The 17,728-nt window shown below is 39.5% G+C and overlaps 1 protein-coding gene across 2 annotated transcripts in view; it reads left to right on the top strand.

Moving 5' to 3' along the window:
- The window catches only part of rab27b (RAB27B, member RAS oncogene family), a 43,172-nt gene that overhangs the window by 13,581 nt on the left and 11,863 nt on the right, over positions 1-17,728 (top strand). Inside the window, exon 1 of one of the 2 annotated variants that reach the window (XM_036529099.1) lies at positions 2,818-2,888. The exons of the other annotated variant lie outside the window; for it this stretch is intronic. The gene's annotated coding sequence lies outside the window, so the exon portion shown is untranslated. Of the gene's footprint in view, positions 1-2,817; positions 2,889-17,728 lie in introns of those variants that run through there. 2 annotated transcript variants of the gene reach the window in all.

A 17,728-nucleotide genomic window follows, 5' to 3' on the forward strand; every position in this document is an offset into this window, starting at 1 on the left:
TATTTTTTTGCCACTGTTTGTACTTCTTTATTGGAAATACTTTTTTGCTTTTTCGTGTATTAGTAACTGTCATTTTGGTACTCTGAAAGCATTTTGCGGAGATGTGTTTTTTTTTTTGTGTAGTATGCTTGTGGGCTCAAAGGATACTACTACTATGAACTGATGGAACGCAATGGGAAAGCCGGCAATATTGTTTGTCAGTGCTGGTGTTTAGTCATGATGCCTTCAGAGACTATAAATGCTTAATCTTTGCATATCAGGACAGGCATGCAGTACATTTTTACATTTCAAGGGTTAAATGGCAGGAACTCCAATGTCTTTATTGGTTTGTTAACACAATCTATCCATATTTCAAAGAAAAAGAAATTAAATCAAAAGTAATTTTTGTAATGATGCAGGATTTCCAGTAACCACCTCCTGCTTTACATAGGTTCTGTTAGCAAGAATTCCTTGCATTCCAAAGATCAAACAAGGCCGCCACTGCCCTCACAGTTTCATCCCTCTGAATTCTCAAAAGCACTTGTCAATGGCTGGTTTTTCTGTGGGAAGGGAGTTGGTCTTTAAATAAATGCCTGATATGAAAACCCTAATTTCCAGATGCCTGAATAAAGTTTTACAAAACCATGACCTACTCAAAATAATCTGTCCTAGTCAGAATTTTGGCCCACTAGTCAGTGAGTCTGTTGAATAGAATTTGTATGTTAGTTAACAAGATAACTGCAGAATGTAACATTTGCAAGATAATGATCTGGTCTAGGTAGCCATCAGGTTGGCTAGCTAGAGTTTTATTCTAGCTAACAGACTAACTAGATGAAAATAACATTAACCACCGGGATAGCCCATGAATCTTTTTAACCCACAAATGGTACGACAACAATGATCATGTTGAGGATTATGATGACAATAATAACAATAATAATAATAATAATAATAATAATAATAATAGTAATAGTCATAGTCTATTATTTTCCGGCCAGTAGTGAGTCATTTTGTAAATCTTGGATTACTACTAGAAATAAAAACAAGCTAGCAATCTTCAGCAACTAGCACCATAAAGTGGCATTCGTGCAACCTAGACAGGTCATTCAAATGAAGTCGGCTTTGTCCTGTACTTTGACTCGGGGTTTGACTCTCCCTTTATCCTCTCACCAATAACAGCGAGTCGTGAACATTTCAAATCACATTATTTTGCTCATTGGATAAAGCTGTCCACAGGGAAGCTGTGAAATTCAAACATTTCCCATCCTTCAAAAGGCATATGCTATGTATCCTTCCAGCTGAGCCACACCTCAAGGGTTCACATGTTCATCTTCTGTTGAAATCAGTGATTTTTTTTGGCACACTGAAGCCAATGTCAGTGCTGAGATACTGTCTAACGGGACTTTTAATATGTTGCATTCCAGTGTCCACTCTGTCCAGTAGAAATCAATATTTCTGCATCATCTGAGATGCAGCCTGATTGAAATGATAGTTAGCCAAAGCACAGCTGGATGTACAAGCTCAAACTTAATCTCCACACTGGAGGGAACAAGACTGCAGCGCTCTGAATGCCAGATAAATTAATATGCTCTTGCTGTTATAGTGTGACACTGTGGTTAAGTAATTAACTTAAGACAGTAATCCCAGCGCGCAAGAGTAGAAACCCGAATTAGAGATTTTGACGGCTTCCTAGCTATAGCCAGAGATGTTGAAGCAGCACTGTATCCAAGATCAAGGTTGTTTGCAGTGCAGCTGTAAACCAAGTGTGATGTCTGGCTGAGTGGAACGTCGGTCACCATTTGAGTCGCACTTGCGTTATGTGGATTGTCTGACGTGCTGACACTGTATGGTGCACGGGCACATCTCTGTATCAGTGACTGTGAAAGTGTGAGCTGGATCATAAGTGCTTGACTTGTTTTATCGGTTTTCACAAAAATAACAATTCAGTAATACAGTCCATAATATCCCATTGACATCAATGATATGATTCCAATATCTTTATCATTAGCTGGTTTTAACTAGGAGCTGACCTCCAAATGTAGATAGAAGAGTAGGTAGATATGTCAAAATGGTTTTATTTATTAAACAAAAAAAAAAAGTAACAAAAAGCTGTCACATTTCTACATACGCAGAGGCTCTATTTGGATAGTCTTGCACTGGATAAATTCCGCATGCATTGCACTGCAAGATTTACTGTGTGTCAGTGGGCATAGTATTTTCTGTCTCCATTGTATAGGCCATCGGTGTCCAGAAGAAGCTTGGTATGTGAACACTACAAAAACAATTTTCCTTCAAGAACATATTTCACATTGTAGGTTATTCTGAAAGGAGCCAATATACAATTTATTTTTTCACTTGGCTGTTTTCTCTTTTTTTTCTGTGAAATATGTTCTATCACTTCTGTTTTTGTCCAACACCATATTTTTTATTTTCTTGATTCTCTCCATAAACGTTGCCACTAAAACAGGTTTTGTGACCGCGTTGTTATAGAAGCTAAATGCTACTGCATACCTTTAAGCCTGTCTTGAAATGAGAATAAGATTTACAGCTGTGCAGCAGCCTTGTTGGTTGCATCCGGTGCATAAACCACGCGTAGCTTTGCGTTTGGAGGCAGGGTCTGCGGCAGTAGCATTTCCAGGAAGATGCCTGACAGCGGCCTGTCTGAGGTGAGCCGGGGAGAAGGCACTCTCTCTCGGCCCTCCCCCTTTCCCCCAGCCCCACCCCTCCCAACCCCTCACATGGAAGAGGGAAGAAAACCTCGAGAAGCAGCATGACCTCCGAGGGTTTGCCTTCTGCCAGGGGTGTGGCCATCTCCTCAGCTGGATGTTAGTCAGTCAACCTGAGTGCAGATAAGCCGCCGCGCTAAAGGGCTTTTTCTTTTTTCTCCTCATTAAAAGGGCAGAAAACCGGTAAGGACCAACTTTCTTGATCCAACTTCAGAAAAGTGAGCTCAAACAAATAGAAGGGGGTTTTTCTGTGTGAGTGTTTGATCTGTGTGATTTTCACTAAGGCTTTTCCAAAGAGAGAGGGATATATGTTTGGGTCGTTCCTCTGAAAATTGGGAGAGTGTGCCTCTCAAGTTTGTGGAATGTGATCACACCCTATACTGCAGGCTGATAGCTGTTTGAGCTCTGTTACTGCGCAATCTTGTCTCCCCTCACGGATGACTTGGAGGACATTTAGTAAGAATAAAGATGGTTAAAGAGTGCGTACTATTTCCCTTCCCTGATGGGTGTGTTACTCTTCATCTAGTAACATGAATGTCATTCAGTTCATGGTACAAGATATAGACACTTTTTTGAGTTTGTTTACACTACTGTAAGTGACCTTGATAAATTCAGCAAGAGATTGAGGATGTGATCTGTGGCCACACGTTACAGGGTATTTCACATTTTCACACATTATTAGTGCTGTCAGTATGTTGGTTGGTAATTCTGAGATGACCATCGGCTCATCTTAAGTCATTGATTGCCTTTGTGTGGTTGACACGGTCTGTTATATTATCTGTTGTATTTTTCTCTGTTTCCAAGTATCATGACATGGAGATGGCACCATCTGCAGTGTATTTACAATGCAAATTGTAACTGCTTCATAGTCATTCAGAGAATCCTCTGGCTTGTTGGCTGTTTAGCCCCTCACCATAGCACTGCGGAAAGGCGGGACAGAATCTTTGTTTAACATGCAAGTTTGGTTTGTTTTTCCCTACTTTGCATTATACAGCTATTTTGCATAAGCAAGGTTATAGATGGGGAAACTTGTTGGTCGAAAAGAGTTCTATTAAGTAAGCTTCTCAGTGCAACTGAAAGACTTCTCTCTCTCTCTCTCTCTCTTTCTCCACCTCCCCCTCTCTCAATCTCTCTCCTAAACAGATAAAAGCATGTGACATGGTGACAGATTGTAATGACTACTTGTGTTGTTTCTACAGGACAGAAAAGAACTTGTGTTTGTGCCCCACTTAATTGCTGGTACTTGTAGCTGTGAAATAGACTTCCAGACCCACGGAATGACAAACAACTCAAAATGTGCTGATTAAAAGGCCTGCGTTTCTGATTTCTGAATTTTTTGTCATCTCTTGCTCTCAAATGCTAGGCTGAATTAAATTGTTTATATCTTACTGACTTAAAAATGTGTCAGAATAATGAAACAGGCCCGGTGTTTCCTTGTGTCACTGGTAGGCACGGCTGTCAAGGCAGGCACATATCACCAGCATGACAGGCTGATGTATTGGCCATAACTGAGATTCAGAAAATGCCGCAGTTATAGTGACTGAGTAGTAGAAATCTTTATTTCCAAAAAAGGACTCCCTGAAACGTTTTTGAATGTATATGAGAAAAACCAAACCAAATAACAAAGAAATAATACCATATTAGATCTGATTAGACCAGTGTTTCCAAACCCTGGTCCTGGAGGCAGTCTGTGGAAGCTGTTTTTGTGCTGTTGAGCTGTCAGTTGAGTATTGATCTTTGTATGACATCTCCACATTTAATCTGCTGTCAGTTGTTTGTGAAAGATTTACAGGGGTGAGTTTGTACTGAAAAAAGGTGAAGCTATTAATTCAAAATAGATTTGTTGATAGCTGTCCCTTTGGGCATGTCTCAATTAAGATTAATTAGCGGTTTGATTCATCGGTGCTTTGATGAATTGTTCTGGGCCCCACAGGTGAAATAATTACACTCAATAAAGCTGAAGACCTCTCTGGATTATTTTATTTGAGTGCCTCACATGAATGGAAATAACTTACAGAAGAACATTTGCTTGTGTCCCTTTGTTAGAACAGAGATTCTGTTTCTGACTGAGATGTCACGAGGTGCTAACTGCCATTACTTGATAATGTCAAATGCAGATCGGTATTCAGTTGATTCAAGCTCAGTCAAACCTACAATGGAGATCTCAGCACCTGAAATAAAAACCAGCGCACATGGTGTTGCCCTTTTAGTAGAAAAATGTCTGTAGTAGACTGAGCATTATAATTTCTTTTTGAAGGCTAATCAAATACATGATGTGAAAATGTATGATTAACATTTTCACATATTGCAGTCAATAAAAAGTAATGTAAATTGATATTTCATGAGCTTTATGGCATTAGAAAGGTATTGCTCAGTTAAGATCAGTTGACCAGTCAGGTGTGATTCAGATTGGTTCAGGTTGGTTCCCTGTACTATTGGGAGGATCATTTCGCAAAAAATTAGACCAATTGCTGGTGTGAGCACTTCCAAGATTCATAGGAGGTTTGCCTCTGTGTGAGCATGTTTCTGAGATATGTCCATGCATGCCTGGTTAAGCCTGTAAGTCTGAAGTATGATCACAGAGGCCTTTGCAACACACCATCATCTCTGAAATACCACAGAATATAGCTTTAAGACACCTATATCTAAGCAACGCTATCTGCATATTTCTAACACAAATTAATGTGTTTTAACACAATTACTTGTGCTACTACAGGTAGCGTTTTTAAGGAAATATCTGCTTTTCTTTTTTGCTTTTTAAGAAATACAATTATATAAGATTGTTTACTCCGCTTTATATTCTGACATGAATGAAAATTAAAAACTGCCAGAAGGTAATGTTTAACTGGTATTATAACTGAAAAGGTTGTAAATTCAAATACAGTGCTGGTTACTGCCATTGTCTGCCAGGCAAATTGATAATTTAGTAATTTAGTAATTGCACTATGATTGTGTTTTTATATATTATCATGTGATTTTTTTTATATTTGACAATATGGCAAAAAATACTCAAAAGAGTTTAATATCTTAGAGTTGTACATAAAACATCATGCACCATGTTGAAAATGTATTGGATTGACCTTTAAGAAGCAGCCAGGGTCAAAGGTCAGACCACATGACTTCTTGGAAGTGTTAATTGCTACAATGACCACAACTCACAAAAAAGTTGGCATTTTGCAGCCTCTCTCTTAACACTGAGCCAAGGTTTCAACATGGTACATGACATTTCTTCAGAGATTGATGGAATACAGTATGCACACCAGCTAGATACTGTCCAGAGCGTTATTGAAAATAAAAATAACAAAAATAGTGGTTAATGGAACAATCCTGCACACTTCAAATTATTTCATAACTGAACTGCTAATGGGCAACATATTGATTGACAATGAATGACATACACTTAGCATTTGTACTTGAATTGATCTTGTCACCCTTTTTAATTGCTACATGAACTGTATATAATGTAATAGGGTTTGACTATATGTACAATATACTAGACTGTGAAGAAATGTTTTATTTCTTGGCTGAAGCATTAATAATAATGATAATAACAACAACAATAATAGTAATGATAACAATAACAATATTTTTTATAATTATAATGCATCTGGTTATATTCATTTTATAGAACATCAAGGAGAATATCATTAGACATATGGTGGTCTTCCAACAGCCTTCTGTAACAGTGTCCCCCCAGGTTACAAAGAAATAAAACAGTCCTCATCAGTCAAATCAGTGTTTCAGTCATGTGTATAAGCAAGGTACACCAAGGCTAAAATCTATTTACTTATAATATAAGTTTTAAAATACATTAACTTACAAATAATATCATTGAGTGCTTAAGAAAAAGCTAAACAAACACACCCTCCTCTGACCAGCAGCACTCACTACAGTGGCAATAGTTGGAGAATGGATGGCTGAACATTAGTCCAACATTCACAGGTTTGCAGTAACTTTACTGTAGATCACCCTGACCATGGCCTACTGTAACAAGCTCACTGGCTCCACTTAACAGTGCTTTCTGATGTATAGAAACCACTTTTGTTCTGCATAGGGGGCCATACCTTTTGACAGAAGTATGGCAACTAATACATTTACGTGTTAAAATAACTTGTTAAAATGAAAAATTGTCCCTCATATTGTTTTGAATGTGAAGTAACTGTTTTATAAAACGTAGGAGAGACCGTGCTGTATCATGTTTACAGTCACAGCTAAATGGTTGCAGGTGCTTTGCTGTGTGCCATGCGTAAAACCTGGTAGCTGTGAGTGTATTCATGATATACCATGGCCCCTCCTGCCTCTTTGCTTTGGTGCAGTTCAGTGAATGATTTCACAGACTGCAGACTGATAGATGTTTTGTGAAACTCATGCTATGCAGACCACTGAGCCTGCGTCATCTTGAGCTCCCTCTCAACCACCTCTTAGCAGAGAATTGTGAAATGGTCTCATGGACTCTTGAATGAGAGTAAACCACAGGTGAAACTACCATTGACTTTCATTCGCCTGTGTAGGTATCGTAACCCTCATTCAGCCGATTTATTGTGGATAGCAGATTTGCTTGGGTAAATGGACTCCTTTATGAAGCCTGGCAGTATTCCTTGAGCATCTTTAATATAAATTCCATTTTTGTATTGTGTGCTCTCAAGAAAATGGATCATTTGACCAAAGTGGACCATCTGGGCTTGTGCAGTTCACTCAGAGGACTCAATAACAGTTGTGCCGTTTCAGAACCCTTTCATTACACATAGATAACCCTGCGATTATCATCAATTCGGCATGCAGTGCACCTCACCCTCCTTTATGCCACAGTAACAAAACAAAAACACAGCACACTTTAGAAGTAGTCTCCTTGCTTGTTGTTAGCTCACTGAATGTCATGACACAGTGAAGCATGGAGAGTTGTAATCATTCTCCACAAAACTATTAAACGGCTGCTGTCCCCTTAACCTGCTTTTAAGAGTCTGTCTCCAAATGTCAGACTGTATTATATCATATCATCCATATCACATGTCTGCCCTTCTGAATTTTATTGGTAAGATAGTGCACATCTCTGTGGTTACGAGATTGTATCTGATATTTAACCATGAATGTCCCTGCTCTCTCAAAAGGGGCAAGGAGTTGTCAGAGGTGGTCAGACCTGTGGAAAAAAAGCCTTTGGATCAGCCTTTTTTTTCACCGTGGCCATGCCTAAATGGAAGTGAATTATTATGTCCTCTTGCACTGGTGCAGACGGGGCTCAGACCAGCTGCTTCTAAATGGATGACAAGCCCACCGACACAGAGCTTAAGGGCCTCCAGGTTCCCGCGCCTCTTTTCTGTGTAAAATCGATCTCACACAGAGACGCACAGCGCGCTTAACCTTTCTGCCTGACTGGAGGCGGTGCTGCTACAGGTGTTGGCAAACCGCCCGTGGGGTGATGGAAAGCTCCCCGGTGCACACGGTACACGTAGGTGGGCAGTCTGCGGGGCAGCTAAAGAGGGGGCCTTTCCCATCCGATAATTCACAGACTGCCAGCCCTGATGGAGAGACACTAAATGGACACCTGCTGTGGCGTCATGTGAGCTAGTGGGAACTGCCAGTGAGATGGGGACTAGCAAGGTGAAGAGGTTGAGGTAGACACTATCTTACCTGAAAGTCCACAAAGTCATGGAAGGGGTGAAATATATGAACAAAAAGCCATACTACATCAAGCACTAAAATGTATCACATGCCTTCGATGGCTTTGACTTCTTCAATGACTACCTTTTCAATGCCTTTTCCACTGTCAGTTGGCCAGTCACAGCACATATGAAATGCCAATCTCAAAACCCTAACAAACAACTGGATAAAACTGAAACACTTGAGGGAGACATCCCCACAAGCCCGTTATGCCAGCAATATTGGATAAATGCACAATGTTAAAATTCACGCTTTTGTTAATGTGATATTATGACCATAACCAAATACTTTCATTCAAATGATACTTCACATGGAAAATCTGAAAATCCAAATAAGTGTCTAAGCCATAGTTATAGCATGTGTCTGCTACATTTTGTTGGCATCAGGTGAATTTAAACAGCAGCCCATACCAGGTAGGATGAGTTAGTTGTGGAACACTGTCGGGAAGAATTGTGTGGTATAGTAGGCTAATGGTGCATTTCCACACAGGTCTGGTATTGAACCAAAAGGTGAGGTGGACGTTCTTATATATGTCTGTTGGAACAAGCAATTGAGTGAATATCCTTGAAATTAAGAAGTGGTTTACATGAGAATCTGGGCTGAGCAGACGAACACAAAGATACTCAGTCTTCTGAACGGTCCCATGTGCCCAGTCTCTGACATCTCTGCCATTACTGATGAAACTGTTGTTTGTACCTTCTGTACTGAACACGATTATAAGAGCACTACTCGAGTACCAAAGCAAACTCATGAACCAATTTTACAGGATACGGCTGAGAATGTAATTAAGTCATGCTATCACAAGAAGCAGCAACCTTGGAGATAGCAGATACGAAGCTTAACTCCAAGGCAGGAACTTTGTTAAAACAAAATTTGATTTGAGTGGCTTCAAATCAGTGTGTGTGTGTGTACTTTAACTCTTCTGCCTTGAGGTGTTCTGCCAGAGGCAGCTTGTTGCTGCCCTGTTAATAAGATCACAGTAATGCCCAGACTTTCATCTGCTCTCTGGCATCCACTCCTTCTGAGCTTACTCTCTGTAGCCGTCAATTTGTTGCCTTTGCACAGAGGTAGGATTATGGGAAATGTAGTAGTATTCATTTTTTACGTGATATGTTTTTGAAGGAGTTCCGCATTTGTTCAAAATAATGTGGTTTTGAATTTTGATGCTGTCACCCCTCGCAAGTATGTGGACAACAGAAGTGAAACGCATTCCTGCGACTTCGTCTCACTGTGGTCAGTCTACCAGGCATTTGGAAAATTACTCAAAAGTGCTTACTTACTGTTCACTGCGTTTCTTTTTTTTGATCAATTTTTTTTATTTTTATTAAGGAAACATTTGCAAGGATGCTTACATGAATAGCATGAGAAGAGAGAAGGTATCGTAACGTTATGTTACCTAATATACAGATCATTTCTTAGTTAAAAGCTTACTGGCAAAAAAGTCTGTGATGGTCTAAGACATCTCTTTCCATGCCTGCACCGTTGAAGCTTTAGCTCTGTAAAATTTTGCATTACTGTATTCCAAATTGACTATATCTCGAAGAGTCAGAATCCAGTACCTCTGCATTGGAAGGTTCACTGTGTGTTTCTCATGAAACAACACAGAAATTGTACTGAAGATGTTACAGACCATGTACGCAGACTATATGAGTTACAGTAAATTAAGTCATGTGTCTGAATACAGTAGTATGTCAAGAAATTATTCATTTTGAACTATGTTTTAAAATGACCAATTCTCTTTGAGAACTGGAAATTCTGTTGGTTATATCCAAAATGTGGAAAAGTCTCCATAGTGTGTAAGTATTTCCTCAGTTATGTCTGGTCTGATCTCCCTGTTGCGGACATGGAATATTGTACCCCATTGCTGAGCACACTTAGAAATTGATTATGTGTGATGTAAACGTAATCTCTTAATACTTTTGGACAAATTCATGTTTTTTAATCTAAAATCATGACCCAGTCATTGATATCCCATGACACAGCTCTTGTTCTAAATTATGGTGAGCAGATAGCACAGGGATGGTTTTTGAATAGGAATTCATACAAGAAATGATTGTCCGGGTATTTGGTGATGGACAAATAATGATAATACACATTCTAAAAAGAAGAAAAGAAGAGAAATTTCATTTCTGGCTTTAATGAATTATTGAAATCCAGATCAGTCCAAAGAATAATTAACCAAGGTTCTACATTAAGGGGCAGAGTTTTCTTTTTAGGCACAAAATGGATAGGTGTGGGTGGTGGGGGGTCTCAGATATCGATGGGACACAAACAGATCGCCAGCTGACATGGAGCCATCAAATCATGGTGCTGAATGGAATCATGGGCCTAAGCCAGTCAGCAGGTCCACCTCTTTCCACTCCCTATCATAAGAAACAGTGTATGTTACGTTTCCATCATATTGCCATTTTTCGTATTGTTTGACCTGAGACTGGTCATGCCACTAGATAGTTATGCTAGCTATTTGAGGGTGTCAGTTGTAGGGGGGTGGTGTTGTCTGCACAGGGGTTGAGCCTGCACATGGTAGACAGGGGGCGTTAGACCGAGATGCGCTAAAGTGAAAGACAGCTCTGAGCTAGTGTCCCTATTCATTTGTTATTTCTGTGATGGGTTGTGGTGTGGTTCAAGGTGGCAGAGGTGTTGTGTATTGTAGATAGACAGGGACAGACAAGGATGACAATTCATAAAGGTTGTTTTTCCTTTTCTCTGTTTTCCAACCCTCTGATGAGACAGTAATATCACTATATTTTCAGAATCATGCTGTCGATAACAAAGTATCGCCATAAGTACAAACATGAGATGGGGTGAAAAGCTGTTAAAAGAAGACCAAACATTCAACTTATTTACAACCCATGTTCATTCAGAATCAGATGTATTGATGTCCCAGTCTGCCTCCTGCTGCCTCTACCTCACTTAAGTTTCTATGCAGTCCCCAACAGCATGGTTTTCCATGCTTATCTCCATGGCTAGTGACTCACCCAGGAGTTTTTCAATAGTACCTGCTGATAATATGAGCAAAACTCTGCTCACACCTTGCAATTCGGTCAATTGGTCAACAAGTTATTCCTGTTATACGATGGCACGGTGGCTAGCAGGGGCAGTGTGCAAGACTGACTGTATGTGTGAAAGTTGATGAGGGTGACCATTCTCAGTTCAGGTCTTGCAGCTGAATTGCAAATGATAGTACTATCTTGACCAGTGTTGTGCAAGTTCACACTTCACGAGAGCTAGCTCAGAGTTTAGTTCACACAGATTAAAATGAACAAGTTCACATTCATAGTTCACAATTTTGAATTTTGAACAAGTTCAAAATTCATTTCATTTCTTCCATTTTTTTTAAATGAGCTGCTCTGAGCTTATCTTTTTCAGTAGAACCTCCCCCTACCCATCCATCCCCAGCTCCCAATCATTGCCACTTCCCACTGATTGTGTATACTCGTACATTCATAAATTATGTATTTTACTACTGGAAGTGCAAAAGCAAATAAAGTAATAAAAAGTTCACATCACAAAATAGATTCCTTTGTTAATCGCCTCCACTTGCACTAGCCATTTTGCAAAAACTGTTTAAGCTAGCCAGTGCTTACAGTGCACCATGTACCATGTCATATATAAGGGTATTGTCCAGGGACTATTTTATGTGTACGTCTACATGCGCAGTGATTGTTACGCGGGATATGGGCAGTTGGTTGCGAGTTGTCGAGCTGTCTAGCTGATGAGATTCACTAATAAAAACGTCTCAAGTATGGAATAACACTGTCCGTGTTTATTCATCAAGCAGTAGCTTTAACACACCCAAGGATTCCGAATCTCACACAAACCTGAACGAGCTCAAGTTCACGTTGTTTAGTTGTAAACGGATACGTTCAATTTCACTGCTCTTTTAACGCGTTCATGCACAACACTGATCTTCACTCATTGTATCCTGAAATGTTTGTTTCCTCAATGGAAGGATGGCAATTATACTGGATATTATAGTTGTACACTGCTAAATGTACAACATTCCGATGATTTTCTACCTTAACCTGTGTATAGCTAAACAATGAAAAAGAAAAACAAAACCTGGATGTTATGTGTTTTTTGCCTGATGTTTGTACAGTTCAGTTTAATTGGCTATGAAATTCACCTATCTGCGTATGGCATAAACCACTATGACCCACTGTACTCAAAACAGAGCATTCAAAAGGAGTTCCCTTGTGTCCAAATCAGCATTAAGACCCCTTAGTTGAAGTGCTTGTTGAAAATGACATGAATATCCTTTACTGCTGTCAAAATAAAGATGTGGAAGGAAGGTGGTGAAAACAGCCTTTTATCAGTATAAGAATGAGAAAGGAGAGGCAGAGGTTAAATCAGTCTCAATCAGTCAAGTTGAAAAGCTACAGCTAACCAAGACAGTAGTATAGCCATGGAATTGCTGCTGGAATGACAGTAACAAGAGTATTGAAGCTTTATGAATTAAATCAGGTTTTCAGAGCTGAGCAGTTGGAATTCATTTTCGGAGGCCCTTTTAGTATTTAATATTTAAGTCTGTATTAATCACCCTCCTGCACCCTGCCCTCCCCCTTCCCCTACAAACCTCCCATCCAGGCCTTCTCAAAACACAGGAGAACCCCGCCAAGAGTGATCTGGGAGAAAGGTGACTGGTTTGTCATCTACAGTCTGTGATTTTTTAATATTTTTTAACACTGACAAGAGTGAGGTAACAGAGCTGACATAGTGGTGGATAGGACAAAGTGTCACTTGTGAGAACAGAGAGAGAGAGAGAGAGAGCACTGTCTTGACCACTGTACAGTCTTTCAGTGATCTCTGACCAGAGTAGTAGGAGTATTTGGGGGGTTTGGTGTATCACTGACTGAATGCTAAACCACTAATCACCTACATAGTGCAATGAAAGAATATGTGTTTTTTTTTCAGGTGAATCACTTGCGGTAAAGCATTTTTCAGTGTGCTGTGCTGTTTTCCTCCCGGTGTAATCCAGGCCTTCAGATGTGAGATGATCACAGTTCTGGGTTTATTGAGCACAAGGATATAATTTCTAAAGCTTAACCAAATGGGAAATGAGGAAGTTTTGCAGTCAAGTGAGCATTTGTTGCTGTCTTGTTCAGTGTGGTTTGTTTTGTATAAATGAACCGTAGATGCTTAATGTTTATTTATTTTCATCTCTTTATTTAATCCATGTGAACCAGTCTAGAAAGAATGCTCCTTTGCAGGGTTTTAATAGGGCTTAATGTCATATTTCCCAGAATTCAGCAGACCTCTGTTACATTATGGTTCAGCTTGCTCACTGCCCACTCCTGAGGCATGTTTTCCTTATCTCACAGTAATTCCACAGTGTCAATGATGCAGGGTGACGTTACGTAAACATGTGTGTGTTTGTGTGTGTGTGTGTGTGTGTGTGTGTGTGTGTCTGTGTGCGTGTTTCTGTGTGTGTATATGTGCAAATGTTTGCAAGAAATGGTAGTGAGTCATGTCTTGACCCTTACTATGACAACCAGGAATGTGACATTTCATTTGAAGTGGTCATAGAGAGGTTATTGATTAGTCATAAGACAGCGGCTTTATCACAAGGAACAAATACTGACAATTAAATAAATGAGTACATTTTAATGACGCCATTGTGATTCCTTGTTTTGTAAAGAAGTGGATGGATATAACTGAACAATGCTGAAATTTCTCTTTTTCATCATGTTGTAAATGCACAGGAGGCTAAAGGCCTTATTCAGCCTTTATGCAATAATAATTCATGTGATGTTCCTTTGGACTGCTATGAGGCCATTTAGCCATCATTGATTTGGCTGAAGGGAGACTGATACCTAATTGATTTTTTATGCACAATATAAGAGAATTGAATAATCTGTGACAAGTTTGGTTCAACAAATGTTCAATGGGTCTTTGTAGTTTTGTTGATTCATTTTTTTTTTTTGTCATATTTTTTCCACAACATACTGACCTAGCAGAAGTACACAGAATTTGAGTTTTGGACCCAAATGACAAGAAATGCGAGTGCTGTAGGATTCAATTACACATGTCACGATAAGTATCTAATCTGCAGGCAACTGCAGTTCATTATGTTGTAAATTAACGATTTTATGATTTAAATGCTGTAGTCAGCATTTCCCACAAGCTTATTTTTCTAGGGAGAGAATGTGCTCCGCGCAAACACTGTATACACATATCACTGTACTAGTGTGCAGTATCAGGAGTATGTATCATTTTTACTGTCGATATGTTAGTAACGTTAGGCATTCAGCTCAGACCCAAACCTTTTACAGAGGCATAAGCCATATAGTTGGTTTTTTTCCCCTAGTGACTGGTATTGGAATGGATGGGGCATTTGTTGAGACTTTTAGGTGTCTATGCAAAATCCCCCTAAATTGATCCATCTTTGGCATTGCTGCGCTGATTGACAGATGTATATTACTGCCACCAGGCTATTCTTGTTGTCGCAGATGAATAGTCCTGCAGCTACCTTCTCAACAGCTCTCCAGGTGCTGATTTAGAGTTGGGAGATTTATTGCCTCTTTCACTTGTGACATCAGCAGAAAGCAGAGCAAGGTTATAGATTGCTTTTGTGCTTTCACGAACACTTAAGTCCAGTAATGGGATGAGGCAGAAAGGCATAGGCTGGCAGCGTGTGCTTGAATTATGAAGTGAAAGAAAGCACTCAGTTCAGGACGGAGGTGACACCAGGCTTGTGGGTTTTCCTTGTAGTTTCAAAGCTGAAATACGCCAACTCTTACCAGTTGTAGGGGTCACAAACAAGTAATGAAATTGACAATGAGACATGAATTCAGACACATTATTCTAAGTGAATTTGCTAGGGAATGGAAACCTGCACCCAAACAAAACTGTAAAACAAATCCTCATTGTTGTGTCTGCTCAGAGTTCCAAGAGAAATCAGACATGTGTGCGCTTGAAATAGCACGCTCGAAATGTGCTTGGAGATTGGGCACTGTTTGTGCTGGGTTAAAAGGACAACTACAGATAATGAACACAAAATGCATGGATAGGTTCCTCCTGAAGTTGTCAAAAAATTATTATATTTGTATTAACGTCTTGTCAGACAGACAATATATTTTGATAGCTGGTTGCTGTCAACCCTTTTGGGATAAACACACTTTGTTGTGCCTAGTTTTGTGGATGCAGGTTTATAAGGCCTTGTTTGTGTGAGGTTTTGTTGTGGTTTATGATAGTTTTACTGAAACCTGTAAGTCTGCTTGCTCCCTACTCTGTTCTGTGCTGTATGCCCATCTACACAGTAATTTCTTCCATCATGAACATCCTATATCTATGTATCAGCCATGTTCTGTCATTTGTATGAGACTGTTGAGATTGTTAGTTTATTGAAAAAATAGATTTTGCATCCATCCAGTTTCTATTCAAACAGCCTCTTTTCTCATAATTATTAATAAATATTGTAAGTCTTTGGTAAGCCTCTGTTTTCTCAGTTTCAGGAAATGCCCTTAATATTTTTCTTTTGTTTTCTATTATGTGTTTTCTGTCATTTTCATTAAGCTTAGTTTATTGATTTATGGTCTCTTTGTCTCCATTAACTGCGCCAGTCAACCTGACTTTATACCCTTTTTAACTAATTTTTCTGGAACACACTACCTGGAGAAAGGGCAGAAATGTTAGGACATTAGCCACGACAAAATGCGGAAAACTGATTTTCCTGTTTCAAAGCAGATTAAAATGGAAAAGGAGACATCAGAGTAATGAATAAATGGAGCTCTTTCCTTAAATCATGTGACTTGCAAAATGCATTTATCTGTTACATAAAAAATCAAATTTTCATGTTCAAAAATTGATAATTCATTGTCATGTACTGTCCTGCAGGTCCTCTGTTAATAACATATTACAGCCAATAGCAAAGGTCTTTAACATTATTATGCATGTTATCTATTGTTTGGCATGGTACTGTAATACAGTAATGGCATATGGATGGCACCATGATGATACGAACTTGCTTAAAGGTCCCCAGATTGGTTTTCTGTGGTCCTGTGTTCGCACAAAGTTTTGCACGCAATATATTGGGGTGTATCAGACCTAAAGGCATGCTGGGACAGTTGATGTGACAGAAAGTAAGGGGAAGAGGATCAAGGAGGAGTCCTTCTTTTTTCTACAGTGGCAGTGGACTCCAGTGGGGAGGAGGAACAAGCTTCATTCTTTATAGATTTTATTTTTTGTTTTCCTTTTTGTTATTGAGAAGATAAAAGATCTTCCTGACTGCTATGTTGGAAGACCCTCTGCCAATTCGAAGTGATCATTGCAAACTTAAGCTCAGGCTTTACACTGGGCCCCACATTGGACTCTTCTCTGAAACTAGATGTAAACAAAATCCAGATTTTCTGGCCAATAATGCAGCTGTCGGTCTCTTTTGGTGGAGCAGTTTGTCCAGCAAGACAGAAGCATGGCCGCCAAGACTTAATACAGGACCAGCTGCAGTATGTGTCTCCAGTGGTGTGGCATCAAAAAAGAATGGGAATGGGAGATTAACTGGGGACCTTCTCACTTCCTCTGGACATGGTATCATTTGCGCTGATGTTTGAAGGGACCCCACCATATTTGACATCCTCAGATTCAAGGGTAAATGCTGTTGGTTGGTTTGAGACGGAACGAAAAGCCAGCATCCCAAAATCATTTGGTAGTGCTGTGGAGACTTCATTACCATGGTTAGACAATAATTATGGTAGCTTTACAGTGTGGAAAAATTACATTTCCAGAAAATATTACAAATCAAAGGTTGGGTACTGTTTGAACAATTACACAACAGGTAGCAGAAGTGATTAATCAAAAATGATTCATTCTCAACTAAAAGTTCCTTTTCTCTTTTTATTTATCTGATGTCTCTCGTCAAACTTTATTTGAAGTGGGTGTGATCCTCCTCAATCCAACATGATTTAGTTCCTTTTGCACTTCACTTGCAGACTCTGCTGTATTTCTCCTAAGTTTCTACATTCTTGCTACTCAGCAGTAGTGTGCTGTTGCACAAGTTAATCTCTGCATTGAGTCTGTTCTTGGTAATTGTCAGTTTCAAATGAGAATGAAACCAGTTGAGTTGAGGCTAGGCCTCACCATGCTGACTCATTATTTACTTGGACTTGTGAAAGTTTGTCTGTTCTCTTCAAGTTGTGTCTCTACCAGTGCTGTCAGTTCTGTTTGCTCTGTGACCATAATAAGCCATGTTGAATCGAATAAGGGTTGAGAGTACTGGAAAGGTAAGAAAGGGGTTGCCAGAGGCAAAAATATTCTCGAAGGAAGGCTTAAATTGCTCCCACACAAGGCTTTAGCAAACTTTAGCTTCGGTGGAAGTCGGGATTGTTCAGTAAGAGGGCTTAAAATGCAGAGCATTCAGTACTTTCAGG

This window comes from Megalops cyprinoides, chromosome 5 (assembly GCF_013368585.1).
Source record: "Megalops cyprinoides isolate fMegCyp1 chromosome 5, fMegCyp1.pri, whole genome shotgun sequence".
NCBI classification, from domain to species: domain Eukaryota; kingdom Metazoa; phylum Chordata; class Actinopteri; order Elopiformes; family Megalopidae; genus Megalops; species Megalops cyprinoides.